Here is a 15,886-nt window from a genome sequence, read left to right as displayed (position 1 = left end):
ATGCTGCAGACGCATGGGCGTGAGATCGCAGGCGGGTTATTACTGTAACCAGGCCCTGTCATCTCCTGCATGAGCTGTCGGCAAAAAGGGGTTGTGTGCCAGACTGTCTTTGTGAAAGTGTGTAGGTTGTTGGGAGGTATTCAATCAAAGGACACGCCCGATAAGAATCAATAAAAGGGCTCGTAATGGGTCATTTGGTTCAGGTATGATGTCAACCCAAAGGAAAGAAACCCAACACTCTCTCTCCCCTTTATTTCTTACTCTCTGCTTTACCAAACACCAGATGAAGTAAATTTACATGAAGAACCTCAACATTTATCCCACTTTGACCTTCAATGTGTCACTTTTGACCTGACTTCAGCACCATGGAGAGCACATCCAGAGTCTGACCTTCCATGACCAAAATGTCAAAACTTGTTCATATAATGTCTTTAGAAAGTGACAGTATACAAGAGAATTAGGTCAAATGATTAAAAATTGTATTGCCTCTTAATAATTGTATAATTTCTAAGTTGAACAGTAGAGTATTTCCTCTCATGAGCAATAAAAAACAAACACTGCAGAATGACTGTATTGACAATTCAGGCCAGAAAGAAGAAACTCTGTGCAACAAAAGGGAAAACACCTGTGATTACTGAAACTAAACTGAGTCCACCGGTGATTTACAATCAGCCTAGCTGCATCAACATGGTTATTAAATGACATGCGGACAACAGAACTTTCTCAGTGTTTAACCTATGGGCTGTGTTTATCTGCATGCCTACATCATGGCTCCACATGGAAAAGAATTGCCAGAGGAAATGAAAAAATCTGATTGTGAAACTTCTTAAAGATGGAAAAAGACACAGGAGGAACAACTAAAAACAGTGGAAACACAGCTACAGCAGTAATCAATAGGTATAGAAGGAGTCATAATACCACTAATCAGGCTCCAGTGGGCGTCCTCCTGAAACGACTCAACGGACAGTGAACTACTGTCACAATGTAGCTGTGAAAAACAGACAACAGCTCATTCAGAATATGGAAAGGAGTTATCAGTGGAAATCAGAGTTTCTGTGACAGCTCCGTGTCACTTCACAACATCAACCTCAATAAACTGCTGTCGGAAAAAAACACCCTTGCTTTCTGTTCGACACTAATACAGAATTTCCCTCTGGGGATTAATAAAGTCAGTGATAGTGTAAGTCTACAATGCAAGAAGCCTGATTAATGTTGGAGCACATTCTTTAGTGAGATAAGATCAAGATAAATTTGTTCTGCACAGATGGGATCCAGCATGTTTAATATGAACCTGACCAGGACTGCAGTGAATGCATAGTCCTGACAGTGAAGCACGGAGGTGAGAGTGTGATAATATTGGGCCACATTCATGCAAAAGGTTTGGATAAACCAAAATACTGGCTGACAGGATGATTCCTAGACTGCAGAAGCTTGACAGAAGAGGAATGTTTCTGTCTGATAACCATCCAAAGCACTACAACAACATTGCACAAGAGTTTTCAAAGAAGAAAAAAGTAAAACCTACAACCTGGACAAGTATGTGGCCTGACTTGAGTCCAAGAGAGCAGCTTTGGGGTATTTAAACAAAGAGGGTAGAGCAACACAAAGCCTCCATTAAAGAGCAGGAGGAGTGAGCCTGTCATCAAAAACAATGGTGGAGAGATGAAGTATTGAAAGACTTCAATCTCAGTTTGTTGCATTGAGTTCCTGCTGTGAGGCCTGTATTTTTCAGTGTAGTAAATCCAAACTATTAGTCTTAATTTTACATTAAAGCAAACACCCCCAAGTGATGTAATTACTCTCAAGTGATACAAGTTAGAATCATTTGACATTTAAGTGATATTGCGCAGACATTTTCAAGCTGGGACCTTAAACCTTTAGCTGCTCGAGTTGAGCTGCTAAGTGACCAGTAGATCAGACTGTGTTTATACTGGGCAGCTTCCAGGTGTCTGTGCACGACTGTGCCAGTAATATGTGTGTTTGTGGCTGTTTGAAAAGGTCACTTAAAATGATGAGTGTCTCCACACAAGCAGCCATTAACATTAATCAACTCCGAGCGCAGAAAAAAGCATATTGTTATACTCCGTGTTCTAAACAAACTCGTCATTGTTTTAAGAAATACCCAGTAGTCAGTTTGCTCTGCTGTTGGCACAACGAACAAGCCGACAAGCCAGCGGAGTCTCATAAGGAGTGAGCCAGCAGCTGACCATCGGTGCTGAAACCAAAACAAACATGGCTCAATCCGAGCTCTGATTTCAGCAAGCTCTGGGACTATCTGAGGGAAATTCATGCTAACAATACCGTGCTCTTATTATTAATTGCAAAGAAAATACACCAATATGTAATCATTGTGACAAGATGTCGCTGAATGCAGTTACAACTCGTCTCATTAATCATACTGTAAGTAAATGTTGCTTCCCGCCAGAGCCTCTCAAACATTTCTGTCATGTTACTCTTTGGAGAAACAGAACTCATATATTTAACGTAGACAGCAAAAACAACGAGTTAAGTGACTGAAGGCCACAAAGGACTCAGGAGACCAGCGTCGACTCTCACCGAGTTCAGCTCTGCACTGGAGATGACAGAAACTTCAGTAATGTTAAGACTTCATGTTAGAAAGTCAAATAAAATAGATGCAAAATGTACATAAAGAGTTACAAAATGATGATGCAAAATGACTCCAATAAATGACCACAAAAAGGGAAAAAAGTGACCAGAGAGAAATGCAAAACAAACACAAAGTGACACAAGAGACTCAAAACAGTCATAATCAAATACAGAGGTAAAAAATAAACACAGTGATACAAAAAATGGCCACAGACAAATGCAAAACAATCACAAAATTACTTACAGAGAAGCAAAACAACTATTATCACATAACAACTTGTCATTAAGAGACACACAATAGGTGCAAAATAACAACAAACTGATCAAAAGAGATGGAAAATGGTCATAACTGACTGCAAAATGACCACAAAGAGATGCTAAATTGCTGCCAATATGCACAAAACAACTGCAAACAAAAAGAAATAACCCTAGAGAAAAGTAAAAAACAAACACAGTGACACAAAATAATCAAAATCAGATACAAAAAGACATTGGAGAGATGCAAAATGACAAAAAAAGCCCCAAACAATCTCAAAAATACAAAATTACTGCAAAGACATATAATATGATCACAACATATACAAAAAGATATAGTGAACAAATGTAAAATAACTAAAAAACAGTAAAACAACTTCAAAGACACAAAAAATGACCACAGAGAAATGTAAAACAAAAACAAAAGGACCCAAAATGACACAAACCCCTCCCCCCCAGAAATTTACTCAAAGTTGTGCAAACCAATCACAGATATACCCAACTGGAGAAAAACAACCAAAGATTGACCCAAAATGATGCAAAACAACCAAAGATTGACCCAAAATGATGCAAAACAATTAGAAATTTACCCAAAATTATGCAAACCAACCAGAAATAGAGACCAAATGATGCAAAAAAACCCACAAACTGACTCCAGATGATGCAAAACAACCACAAACTGACCTAAAATGATGTAAAGCAACTACAAATTGACCACAAATGATGCAAAACAACCAAATATTGATCCAAAATGGTGCAAAACAACCACAAATAGACCTAAAATGATGCAAAACAACCACAAATAAATCCCAAATGTTGCAAAACAACCACAGATCCCAAAAGATGCAAAACAACCCCAAACTGGCCCCAAATGATGTAAAACCACAACCTGACCCAGAATGACGCAAAACAACCACAAATAGAATTAAAATGGTTCAAAACAACCACAAATATACCCAAAATGATACAAAACAACGGCAAATTGATCCAAAATGGTGCAAAACAATGACAAACTGACCCTATATGATGTAAAACAACCACAAATAGACCCCAAATGATGTAAAACAAACCAAAGATTGACCTCTGATGATGCAAAACAACCACAAATGAATCCAAAATGATGCAAAACTACTGCAAAGAGGCACAAAACAACCACAGATATCAGGGAAGCTGCTGCAGAGTCATCAAATGTCATCTGTAAATGGCTGTAAGCAGCATTCATTAATATTAGAATTTCCCTCAGGATTAATAAAGTATCTATCTATCTATCTATCTATCTATCTATCTATCTATCTATCTATCTATCTATCTATCTATCTATCTATCTATCTATCTATCTATCTATCTATCTATCTATCTATCTATCTATCTATCTATCTATCTAGAAGGTTTTAAATACTCAGTTCTTGTCATTTATGTGTTACAGTGAGCAAAAAAAATGTACTTTTAATAATGTCCAGTTAATAATTTCCAAAGAACTTTAATTTGAGTCTCTGCAGAGTTTTCCTCTTTCCTCAAAACTCTCTAAACTCACCCCTGACCACTCATTTTTCCTAATTTCCCTTATGGGGATCATTAAGGCTTCACCTAATACGATGTTTTCTTTTCAATTTCGCCGGTCCGCCTACAAATTCCCTTCGCTTGGACTAAAGAGCTGCACTTGTGAGGATCCCGATCGGCCGCTTGTCCCACAGATTTAATCATGGGACTCGAAAATCCACCCAGAGGAAGAGGGAATGTTAATAAAGTTAAAAACAGGAAAGGCTGCGGTCGAACTTACGCTAATGGACACAGACAATACAGGCAGCAACACACACACACACACACACACACACACACATGCATGCAGCCCTACGACCGCACTCAAGTATGTGCACAATAGTTCGCGCACACATGGAGAGGGAATCCCCGGCCGAGTCATCCAGCAGCAATCCTCGGTGTAATCCCTGGATAAGACGCCTCACACGGATCGGCGAGTCTCCGTCGAGATGAGGTGGCACCTGGATGGAGACAGAAGCGGCTTTAACAACACGATAATCCACCTGAGGACACCTGGATGAGATCAGCTGGAGGCCTCGGTGGTGTCAACAACACCACGGGGAGCCGGATCAGAGGCTTTGTGAGATGTGACTCGTCGTGGGTCAAAGTGACAGCAGCTGGGTGAGTCAGAGCTCAGGGTTGTGCCAGGACAATGTCAACACAACCTAAATCAGCCAGACTCACCAAAACCACCGGCAACAACAAGCAAACACACCCAGAATCCAGATGGACGAGCGGGAATGTCGTTCATATGGTCCTCATTTTTAGCCCTCTGCATAGTCTTTCCATCAAATGGCTATAAGATGGATTTCGTTGTTTGGTTGGTTGTTGACTGACCCCTGTTTGCTGGTTCACAACATGTGTTTTTGTTGACCATATCTATGATTTAACAGTTTATTGTGACTCTTGAGCATTGGTCCAACACATACACTCATGGCCCCCAATGAAAACATACAAGAAGCAGAAGATTTTTGGGTCATTTTCTGCAGCACTGGGGTCTTTTTTATTTCCCTCGGGATTAATAATCTATCTATCTATCTATCTATCTATCTATTGTGGGATTTCTATGATATTTCTAAATGGAGTTCTTATACTGTTTTTATACTAATTGCTTGCTTTTATAGAATCATATTCCTAATGTTTTGCACTGTTTATGATGATGTTTTACACTGCCTATGAAGATGGAAAAATATGGAGGTATGCAAGAGTGGAAAAGAACTAGGTGAAAAGATATGATGGAGGCTCTGTTTCACAGATAAGAACAACTGCTGAGGTTTCATCCTCCCCCACAAAGAGAGGGGAACCATCTTCATGGCTGTGAGGTTCAGAGCATCCAGATCAGGAAAACAAGATGGCTGCTGATACGCAAAGGAGGGGGTCAGATGTGCAGAAGACAACCAATCAGAAGAAAGACACACCCTGAATGCTTATGCACCTGAGAAACTAGATATAAGGCTGGATCAGGGGAAGAATAGTGTGTCAGACTTCATGAACTGACAAGAACTCTGTTGTTGTCAGGGACAGAAGTCTGGACCCAGAGCTCTGTACTATATTCAATCTGCTGTTAAATAAACATGTTTAGTGAGACCTAAATACCTTCTCCTATCGCTTCATTCAACAGATTCTATCTATCTATCTATCTAAGACATGTAAAATGACCCAATAGAACAGCACAGCAACAGCAGAATGACACCAAATGATTGCTAAGCCCAGTGAAATTATTACAATCAGATGCAAAAAAGACACCAAATTAATGCAAAATGCCAAAAAGGCTTACAATGACCTTGAAAATTACCATAGGAAAATGCAACTCAACTATAAAGCAACACAAAATAATGCAAGAAAACCACAAAGATACAAAAATGACCCAATAGAACAGTACAACTATAGCAAAATGACACCAAATGACTGCAAAGCTGTTTAAAATTACCACAATCAGATGCAAAAACGGCACCAAAATGTCAAGAAAGGCTTAAACCAATTTTTAAACATTACCATAAGGAAATGCAAATCAACTACAAACCAACACAAAATGATGCAAACATTCTACAAAGGCAAACAAATGACTAAATGACTGCAGAACTGTGTAAAATGACCACAATCAGATGCAAAAAGACATTGAATTGATGCAAAATGCCAAAAAAGACTTGAAACATTCTAAACCTCTCAAACTGCACTGTAAAGGCATAAGGGCCTTGAAAAACCCAAATAATTTAAAAACAAACCCTTTCATTTATGTTATTTGCCCAATTTAAGTGCATTAGTCTCATTTCAGCTCAGTTTGAGTCTCTACTGCTGTATGAAAACTCTCCTGGCCATTGTTTTGTTATTTTCCTGTTTTACTTTTAAAATGTCTTCTCTTGTGTATTTCTAGTAGTTTTACTTCCTGTCTTTGTGATTGGCTGCCCCGCCCTCATTAGTTTCACCTGTGCATCATCTTCCAATCAGCTCCTATGTATATATATTCTTGATTTTTAGTGGCCGGTTTGTCCAGTTAACTTCCTGTTTCCTGTCTGAGGTTATCAAATGTTCACTTTTCTGCAGCTTTCCCAGTAAGCATCCTTCTGTTTTTGAATAGATTCTGTCATTTATGTTGGATATTGTAGACTTTGCTGCATCTGACCAGCCACTTTTGTCATTTACAATATCCAGGTTAAGTTTATTTAGTGCTGTGTTTTTGCTTATTTAACCTAAATATCTGCTGTGTGTGTCTGAATTTGAATCCACTTTTGAACTACGTCTCCTCTGCTGCTGCTTTTCCCTTAGTTTCAGTTCTGCTCTGAGGCCTGAACTATGAAGCAAGTTCAACATAAGAACAGCATCTTACTATCATCTGGATTCACCAAACCTGTAAAGGTAAGAAGTCACACAAAGCTGGTTATCAACTCAGGAAGTCAACCAGGGTTTCTGAGTGTGACTGTGATTGTATTTATATGAAAAACCAAACTTCATTAACCCCCAAGGAAATTCTTGCAATAGATATTGCTTAGAAAAAACAAAACGACATAACTGGCAATGGGGAAAAATCTCACCTTCAATGTGATATTCTTGTAGCGTGTTACAGATTTATTCTTTCAGCTGTTCGGTGGAGGAGAAAGTAAAGAACAAATATGAAAACAGAATTCAAACTCATAAGTAGATTTACTTGTCAAGTCAAGAGTTTATTGATAAATTGTCACCAATTTTGACAACTCAATTATTTTAATAATGCCCCGACGACCATGAAATATTTGAAAGACGCGTAAAATGAGCACAAATAGATCAACAAAGAGTTACAAAATGACCGCGATGATACAAAATATGACCAAAATCGATGCAAAACAACCAAAATCAAGAATTACTGACAGATTATTCCATGTAAATACCTCAGAGATGCACCATTACGTTGCTATGGCAGTCTAGCCAGAGCCACACCAAGCAAACTACCACACTGTTTCCTGTATTTGCAGCAGGAAAACACACAAATCTTCATTTTAAACACTTCCACAGTGAAACGAAGCTTCGAGCCGCAGAATAAGGATCAAAACATTCTGCAACTGAACATGTTTGACTTCCTTAAAAGCACAATATTGGATTTCCTATTGGCTGGCTGGTGAGTCAGTCGGTAGATTCTGATTGGCCGGTCGATAACGGGCTCATATTATCTCGTCGGTTGGTTGTTTGTGCGACTGTTGGGCCAATTGTTTGATTGGCCAGCGGGTTGCGGTGAGGCAGGCTGGCCGTCCCCCAGCTGGCTGTTTGTGCAGCTTCTAAATATTATTCTGTTGATAATCCTCACATTGTTTGACAAGTCTGAGAGACAATAAAACTGCTGGTCATCATTGAGATCTTAGCTTGATATTTGCACGGATTGTGTTTAAAAGAACGGACAATTGCTTGGGGCCAAGCAGTGAAGAAGAGGGTAATTTTTTATCTCAGTCTGCATCGAGGAGTAAAAAACAAGTTGCTCTAGATGGAGAACGGTGTATTAAATCGTGGCCGCAGGCAGTTTACCATGATGTTTCACTTTCCACAACTCAAATGACAAAACTTCCCCTCAACACTCGAAAGGAAATCAGTATCACGGCTGGCGATCTCTCCGATTCTTTGTCAAACTAGGCCGATGTCAACTGCAATGCGCCGCCTTGGGTTTGATGTTTATCTCGGCACTGGAACACACATGATTAGAGCAGCAGTTTTCTATAAGTCTGCATACGACCACACAGCACATCCTAACCGCCAGCATTGCAGCTCTACCAGGAAGGCCCACATTCTCTATCTGTCAGATCCACACGGCTTCATATCTGTAATCTAGTGTCATTAAAACTGCTCCCGCTGGTTCTCCCCCTGTGCAAGCGCTGTGAACTCGCAGCCCGTCAGCGAATATTTGGACTGTCGGCTGTTTGGGCACATCGGGAGATGAATTCTCCTGTTACATTCGTGGACGCTGAGCAGACAAAAGCTGCCAAAGATCTGTCTGTGTCGTGGTCGACGCTCCGAAACAATGTCCAGTCACAGCTTGACAAAACATTGTGTTCAGCGACCAGAAATGTGAGTAAAACGTCCGCTTGTATGCGAGTTGACACCTTTTGGCAAAGCGTTTCTGTTTTCTCCTATGTGCCAGGAACATAACAGGTTAATCGGGTTTGTAAAGGGAAAGCTGCGGTTGAAAAATGGACTTGGAACGAGATCAGGAGCGATGAGCCATCAGGAAACATTAGGAGCCAAAGTCTGCAGCGTTGTTGCTGGATGAAGCCAAGGCTCGGTGCATTCAGCCGCTAGATCTGGCACAAATCTGCAGCTAAATTCCCTTTCCATTATTAATTTCTACTGACATGAACCCCTGCCAAACATGCCACCAATCAATCATGAGTACGCAGTGTTGACTTTTTCCATCTTTACAAACATTAGAAACCAATAAAATTCTAAAATATATGCTGCAAGTTCATGAAATTTGTAGTTGGACATTTAAACTACCAGAATAGCTTCTGATTCTTCATGGATTTAATCAGAATTTACCAAAAACTGTTTAATTTCTTCAATATTTCTGGCCAATTTGCCCTTTTAAAATCTTATATTAATATCTTGTAAAATCACAGAAACAAGTATTCCTTTACGTATTTAGATTGAAAAGGAATATGTCAGTGTCAGACTTCAAGGATAAAGTCCTGACTGGCATCAGAGAGTACTGGACGAACCAAGATAGGGAAAAAGGGTATCTCCCTGAGTCCTGAGCGATGGAACCAACTGAAGGGCCAGATTTCAGAAACTGACGATGCCATTAAGAGAGTATAAGCATTCATTTCAGTGTTATTTGTTGAACTAATCCAACATGTTGGCTCATTAGTTTTGTATCGAACCCCTGCCAAACATGCCACCAATCAATCACGAGTATGCAATGTTGATTTCTTCCATCTTTGCAAACGTTAGAAACCAAAACAATTCCCAAAAATATATGCTGCAAGTTCATGAAATTTGTTGTTGGACGTTCAAACTATCGCAACAGTTTCTGTCTTCATGGATTTAATCACATTATACCATAAACTGTTTAATTTCTTGCAATATTTCTGGGGCAATTTGCCCTTTTATAATCTTATACAGAGAGTTCTTGACTTTCGTTGGAGTTCCATTCCTACGGTGTGACATAAGTCAACTTTCACCGTAAGTCAGAACTCTGGTGAAAATGTAAACAAAGCCGTTACGTGCATCATGATACTGATCAGTTTACCTATTTGTACAGCTATAGTAGTGAAAACAGTCATTAGCTCACACTGAAACACAGCTTGGTAGGAAAATACCGGCGAAAATGTAAAGTGTGAGTCTGACTTACATTTGGGAGCCCAAATGAAGTTAGCGAATGTAGCATAATGCAATGTGGCAACAAATATAAACAAAGCCGTCTTTTAGCACCGTGTGGCTACTGTACATATAGTATTCATCCACTCTGCTCGGCACATGACTACATATTCATTCGCTCTGCTCGCCAACTAGTTCCACTCAACCCGTTCTGACGAAATGCCATAAACCAGGGACCAACCCGTAATCAGTCCTGATGCAACTTCGAAATGACGTATGTCAAGGACATCAGAAATCAAAGACTTCCTGTATTACTATCTTGTGAAATCACAGGAAAAAAGTATTCATTTATATATTTACTCTTAAAAAACAGAGCAAAAATGCACTTCACGTGAATTAAAAATCATCATTTTTACAAGTAGCTGTTTGTCCTTTTGTACAATGTGTGATCAAAAAACACATAAATTCACTTATCTTTATTGTAGTATTTTTCCATAATTGCAAACAGATTGACTGTAAGGGGAAGAAATGTGTATATAAATATGTATGTATATGTTCTGTTATCAACAACAAAACTGCCAAAAACAAAAAACAGGCCAAAACTGTAAAAGAAATCACATTAATAATCTTTATTTTCACAAATTGAATTTTTTTCTTTCACAATGTGCAATCATAAGATTACACTGTTTTAGTGTATTTCATTTAATGCATTTAATCAGCTATTTTTTTGCTAGCCAGTATTTGTATTTTAACAAAAAATATGCAGTGTTGTTGCTAATTGAAGCCATGGCTTGGTGCGTTCATCCGCTAGATCTGCCACAAAGGTTACATTTAAAATCCTTGTTTCTACAAATAGTTACTTGTTCTTTTACCTTGTGTGGTCATAAGAATACACTGATTCACCTAATATCTTTACTGTAATATGTTTACATAATTGCAAACATACATGTTGACTGTAAGAAACAAACAAATGGACAAAAAATCAACAACAAAACAACCAAAACCAAACATGCCAAATCTGTTAAAAAATAAATAAATAAATAAATAAAAAAATCAGATTAATGATCTTTATTTTACAAATAAAAATAAGTTATTTTACAATGTGCAATCATATAATTGATTTAATGTATTTTATCAGCTAAAATTATCATTATTTTAGCTACGAAATGGGGAAATCTGTAAAATAACAGGAAAAAACTTTCAATTGTATTGATATAATTAAATCATAATATAAAATGTTTATGGTCAAACATTGCAAAATTTAAAACTGCCATTAGTAAATATACTGATTTTGATCTGGACGTTATTTACAGTTCTTGCCAGGTAATATGTATATTAATATTTAACTCAACAAGGAAAATCCATAAAATAACAGTAAATGCTTAAAAATGACAGCTAATACATTTAAAAAAATTACCATATAAATAAATACTCAAATGCAAGGAAAATCTGTAAAATAACAGTAAATTGTCAAAAAAAATAAACATTTAAAAAATTAATGATATTTTTTACAGTGTATGAATAATTGTTTACATTAAATTTTTTTTAAAAATCTTTTTAAAAAGTTAAAATCACTTCTGCACTTCTTTCACTTGAATAATCCGAGTCTTACCTGTAAGTTTTTTTTTTTTTTTTTTTGGGTTTCTTTTTAAACAATTAAGCCACCAGCATGTCTAACAGTAAATGTGGCCCGAGTGAACCTAACTGTTAGTGCATTTCCTGTAATTAACTGGCATCAGTGTGTGTGTGAATCCAAGAAGTTTGCCTCATCAGAAAGATGTCTGAACCTAAATTTAAAGGGATCTGGAGTGCTGAGGCAGGCAGGAAACTCACACCGGCTGCACTCTGCTGCGTTGTTACTTTAGCTCATGTTCCTGGAAACACACTCAGGCATTTTGTAAACTGAAACCACTGGATTGTATACAGATGATATTCATTTACTGCTGTGGCCGGTTACCTCCGTGTGTCTTTTTACCACCATGTGTCCACGATGGCGTCACGTTCAGACTCTACAGTATCTAGACTTTAGTGATAATCACACGACAAATGGTCTTAATGAACCGAAGTGAAGGAATCTGGGCTAATGGCCACCAGACAACCAATTCTTTAAGACGTTTGTCTTTGGAAAAACAAAGCAACGTGCAGTTTGAAAGATAGTCGAGATCCCTCCAAAGTTCCTGTTCTGCCTGTATCGTGTAATATCGTGGCTTTGTGGTCCCTTTTAAAAGCATCGTAAAAATGATGTTTAAAGCAAATGCAAGGAGGTCTGGTATATTCACAACCATGGAGGGTTTTATGGATAACATAGAGCAGTAAATTATTTTGTCTTATTTCACTCTTTAAGACGAGTTTTAAGGACTTTCTGAAGGAGCAGGCAGCAAAAGTTCAACGTGCACTTGAGGTAAAGATTCAGAAAAAGCCGCTGATGAACCGCGTAAAAGATGTAAGAAAAAAAGAACTGTTGTTGTAGAACTAATCGGGTTTGTAAAGGGAAAGCTGCGGTTGAAAAATGGACTTGGAACGAGATCAGGAGCGATGAGCCATCAGGAAACATTAGGAGCCAAAGTCTGCAGCGTTGTTGCTGGATGAAGCCAAGGCTCGGTGCATTCAGCCGCTAGATCTGGCACAAATCTGCAGCTAAATTCCCTTTCCATTATTAATTTCTACTGACATGAACCCCTGCCAAACATGCCACCAATCAATCATGAGTACGCAGTGTTGACTTTTTCCATCTTTACAAACATTAGAAACCAATAAAATTCTAAAATATATGCTGCAAGTTCATGAAATTTGTAGTTAGACATTTAAACTACCAGAATAGCTTCTGATTCTTCATGGATTTAATCACAATTTACCAAAAACTGTTTAATTTCTTCAATATTTCTGGCCAATTTGCCCTTTTAAAATCTTATATTAATATCTTGTAAAATCACAGAAACAAGTATTCCTTTACGTATTTAGATTGAAAAGGAATATGTCAGTGTCAGACTTCAAGGATAAAGTCCTGACTGGCATCAGAGAGTACTGGACGAACCAAGATAGGGAAAAAGGGTATCTCCCTGAGTCCTGAGCGATGGAACCAACTGAAGGGCCAGATTTCAGAAACTGACGATGCCATTAAGAGAGTATAAGCATTCATTTCAGTGTTACTTGTTGAACTAATCCAACATGTTGGCTCATTAGTTTTGTATCGAACCCCTGCCAAACATGCCACCAATCAATCACGAGTATGCAATGTTGATTTCTTCCATCTTTGCAAACGTTAGAAACCAAAACAATTCCCAAAAATATATGCTGCAAGTTCATGAAATTTGTAGTTTGACGTTCAAACTATCACAACAGTTTTTCTGTCTTCATGGATTTAATCACATTATACCATAAACTGTTTAATTTCTTGCAATATTTCTGGGGCAATTTGCCCTTTTATAATCTTATACAGAGAGTTCTTGACTTTCGTTGGAGTTCCATTCCTACGGTGTGACATAAGTCAACTTTCACCGTAAGTCAGAACTCTGGTGAAAATGTAAACAAAGCTGTTACGTGCATCATGATACTGATCAGTTTACCCATTTGTACAACTATAGTAGTGAAAACAGTCATTAGCTCACACTGAAACACAGCTTGGTAGGAAAATACCGGCGAAAATGTAAAGTGTGAGTCTGACTTACATTTGGGAGCCCAAATGAAGTTAGTGAATGTAGCATAATGCAATGTGGCAACAAATATAAACAAAGCCGTCTTTTAGCACCGTGTGGCTACTGTACATATAGTATTCATCCACTCTGCTCGGCACATGACTACATATTCATTCGCTCTGCTCGCCAACTAGTTCCACTCAACCCGTTCTGACGAAATGCCATAAACCAGGGACCAACCCGTAATCAGTCCTGATGCAACTTCGAAATGACGTATGTCAAGGACATCAGAAATCAAAGACTTCCTGTATTACTATCTTGTGAAATCACAGGAAAAAAGTATTCATTTATATATTTACTCTTAAAAAACAGAGCAAAAATGCACTTCACGTGAATTAAAAATCATCATTTTTACAAGTAGCTGTTTGTCCTTTTGTACAATGTGTGATCAAAAAACACATAAATTCACTTATCTTTATTGTAGTATTTTTCCATAATTGCAAACAGATTGACTGTAAGGGGAAGAAATGTGTATATAAATATGTATGTATATGTTCTGTTATCAACAACAAAACTGCCAAAAACAAAAAACAGGCCAAAACTGTAAAAGAAATCACATTAATAATCTTTATTTTCACAAATTGAATTTTTTTCTTTCACAATGTGCAATCATAAGATTACACTGTTTTAGTGTATTTCATTTAATGCATTTAATCAGCTATTTTTTTGCTAGCCAGTATTTGTATTTTAACAAAAAATATGCAGTGTTGTTGCTAATTGAAGCCATGGCTTGGTGCGTTCATCCGCTAGATCTGCCACAAAGGTTACATTTAAAATCCTTGTTTCTACAAATAGTTACTTGTTCTTTTACCTTGTGTGGTCATAAGAATACACCGATTCACCTAATATCTTTACTGTAATATGTTTACATAATTGCAAACATACATGTTGACTGTAAAAAACAAACAAATGGACAAAACAACCAAAACCAAACATGCCAAATCTGTTAAAAAATAAATAAATAAATAAATAAATAAAAAAATCAGATTAATGATCTTTATTTTATAAATAAAAATAAGTTATTTTACAATGTGCAATCATATAATTGATTTAATGTATTTTATCAGCTAAAATTATCATTATTTTAGCTACGAAATGGGGAAATCTGTAAAATAACAGGAAAAAACTTTCAATTGTATTGATATAATTAAATCATAATATAAAATGTTTATGGTCAAACATTGCAAAATTTAAAACTGCCATTAGTAAGTATACTGATTTTGATCTGGACGTTATTTACAGTTCTTGCCAGGTAATATGTATATTAATATTTAACTCAACAAGGAAAATCCATAAAATAACAGTAAATGCTTAAAAATGACAGCTAATACATTTTTAAAAATTACCATATAAATAAATACTCAAATGCAAGGAAAATCTGTAAAATAACAGTAAATTGTCAAAAAAAATAAACATTTAAAAAATTAATGATATTTTTTACAGTGTATGAATAATTGTTTACATTAAATTTTAAAAAAAAATCTTTTTAAAAAGTTAAAATCACTTCTGCACTTCTTTCACTTGAATAATCTGAGTCTTACCTGTAAGTTTTTTTTTTTTTTTTTTTTTTTTTTGGGTTTCTTTTTAAACAATTAAGCCACCAGCATGTCTAACAGTAAATGTGGCCCGAGTGAACCTAACTGTTAGTGCATTTCCTGTAATTAACTGGCATCAGTGTGTGTGTGAATCCAAGAAGTTTGCCTCATCAGAAAGATGTCTGAACCTAAATTTAAAGGGATCTGGAGTGCTGAGGCAGGCAGGAAACTCACACCGGCTGCACTCTGCTGCGTTGTTACTTTAGCTCATGTTCCTGGAAACACACTCAGGCATTTTGTAAACTGAAACCACTGGATTGTATACAGATGATATTCATTTACTGCTGTGGCCGGTTACCTCCGTGTGTCTTTTTACCACCATGTGTCCGCGATGGCGTCACGTTCAGACTCTAAAGTATCTAGACTTTAGTGATAATCACACGACAAATGGTCTTAATGAACCGAAGTGAAGGAATCTGG

This window comes from Amphiprion ocellaris, chromosome 11 (genome assembly GCF_022539595.1).
Source record: "Amphiprion ocellaris isolate individual 3 ecotype Okinawa chromosome 11, ASM2253959v1, whole genome shotgun sequence".
Taxonomy (NCBI): domain Eukaryota; kingdom Metazoa; phylum Chordata; class Actinopteri; family Pomacentridae; genus Amphiprion; species Amphiprion ocellaris.
The sequence above is the reverse complement of the archived record's forward strand: the minus strand, read 5'-3'. Positions refer to the sequence as shown.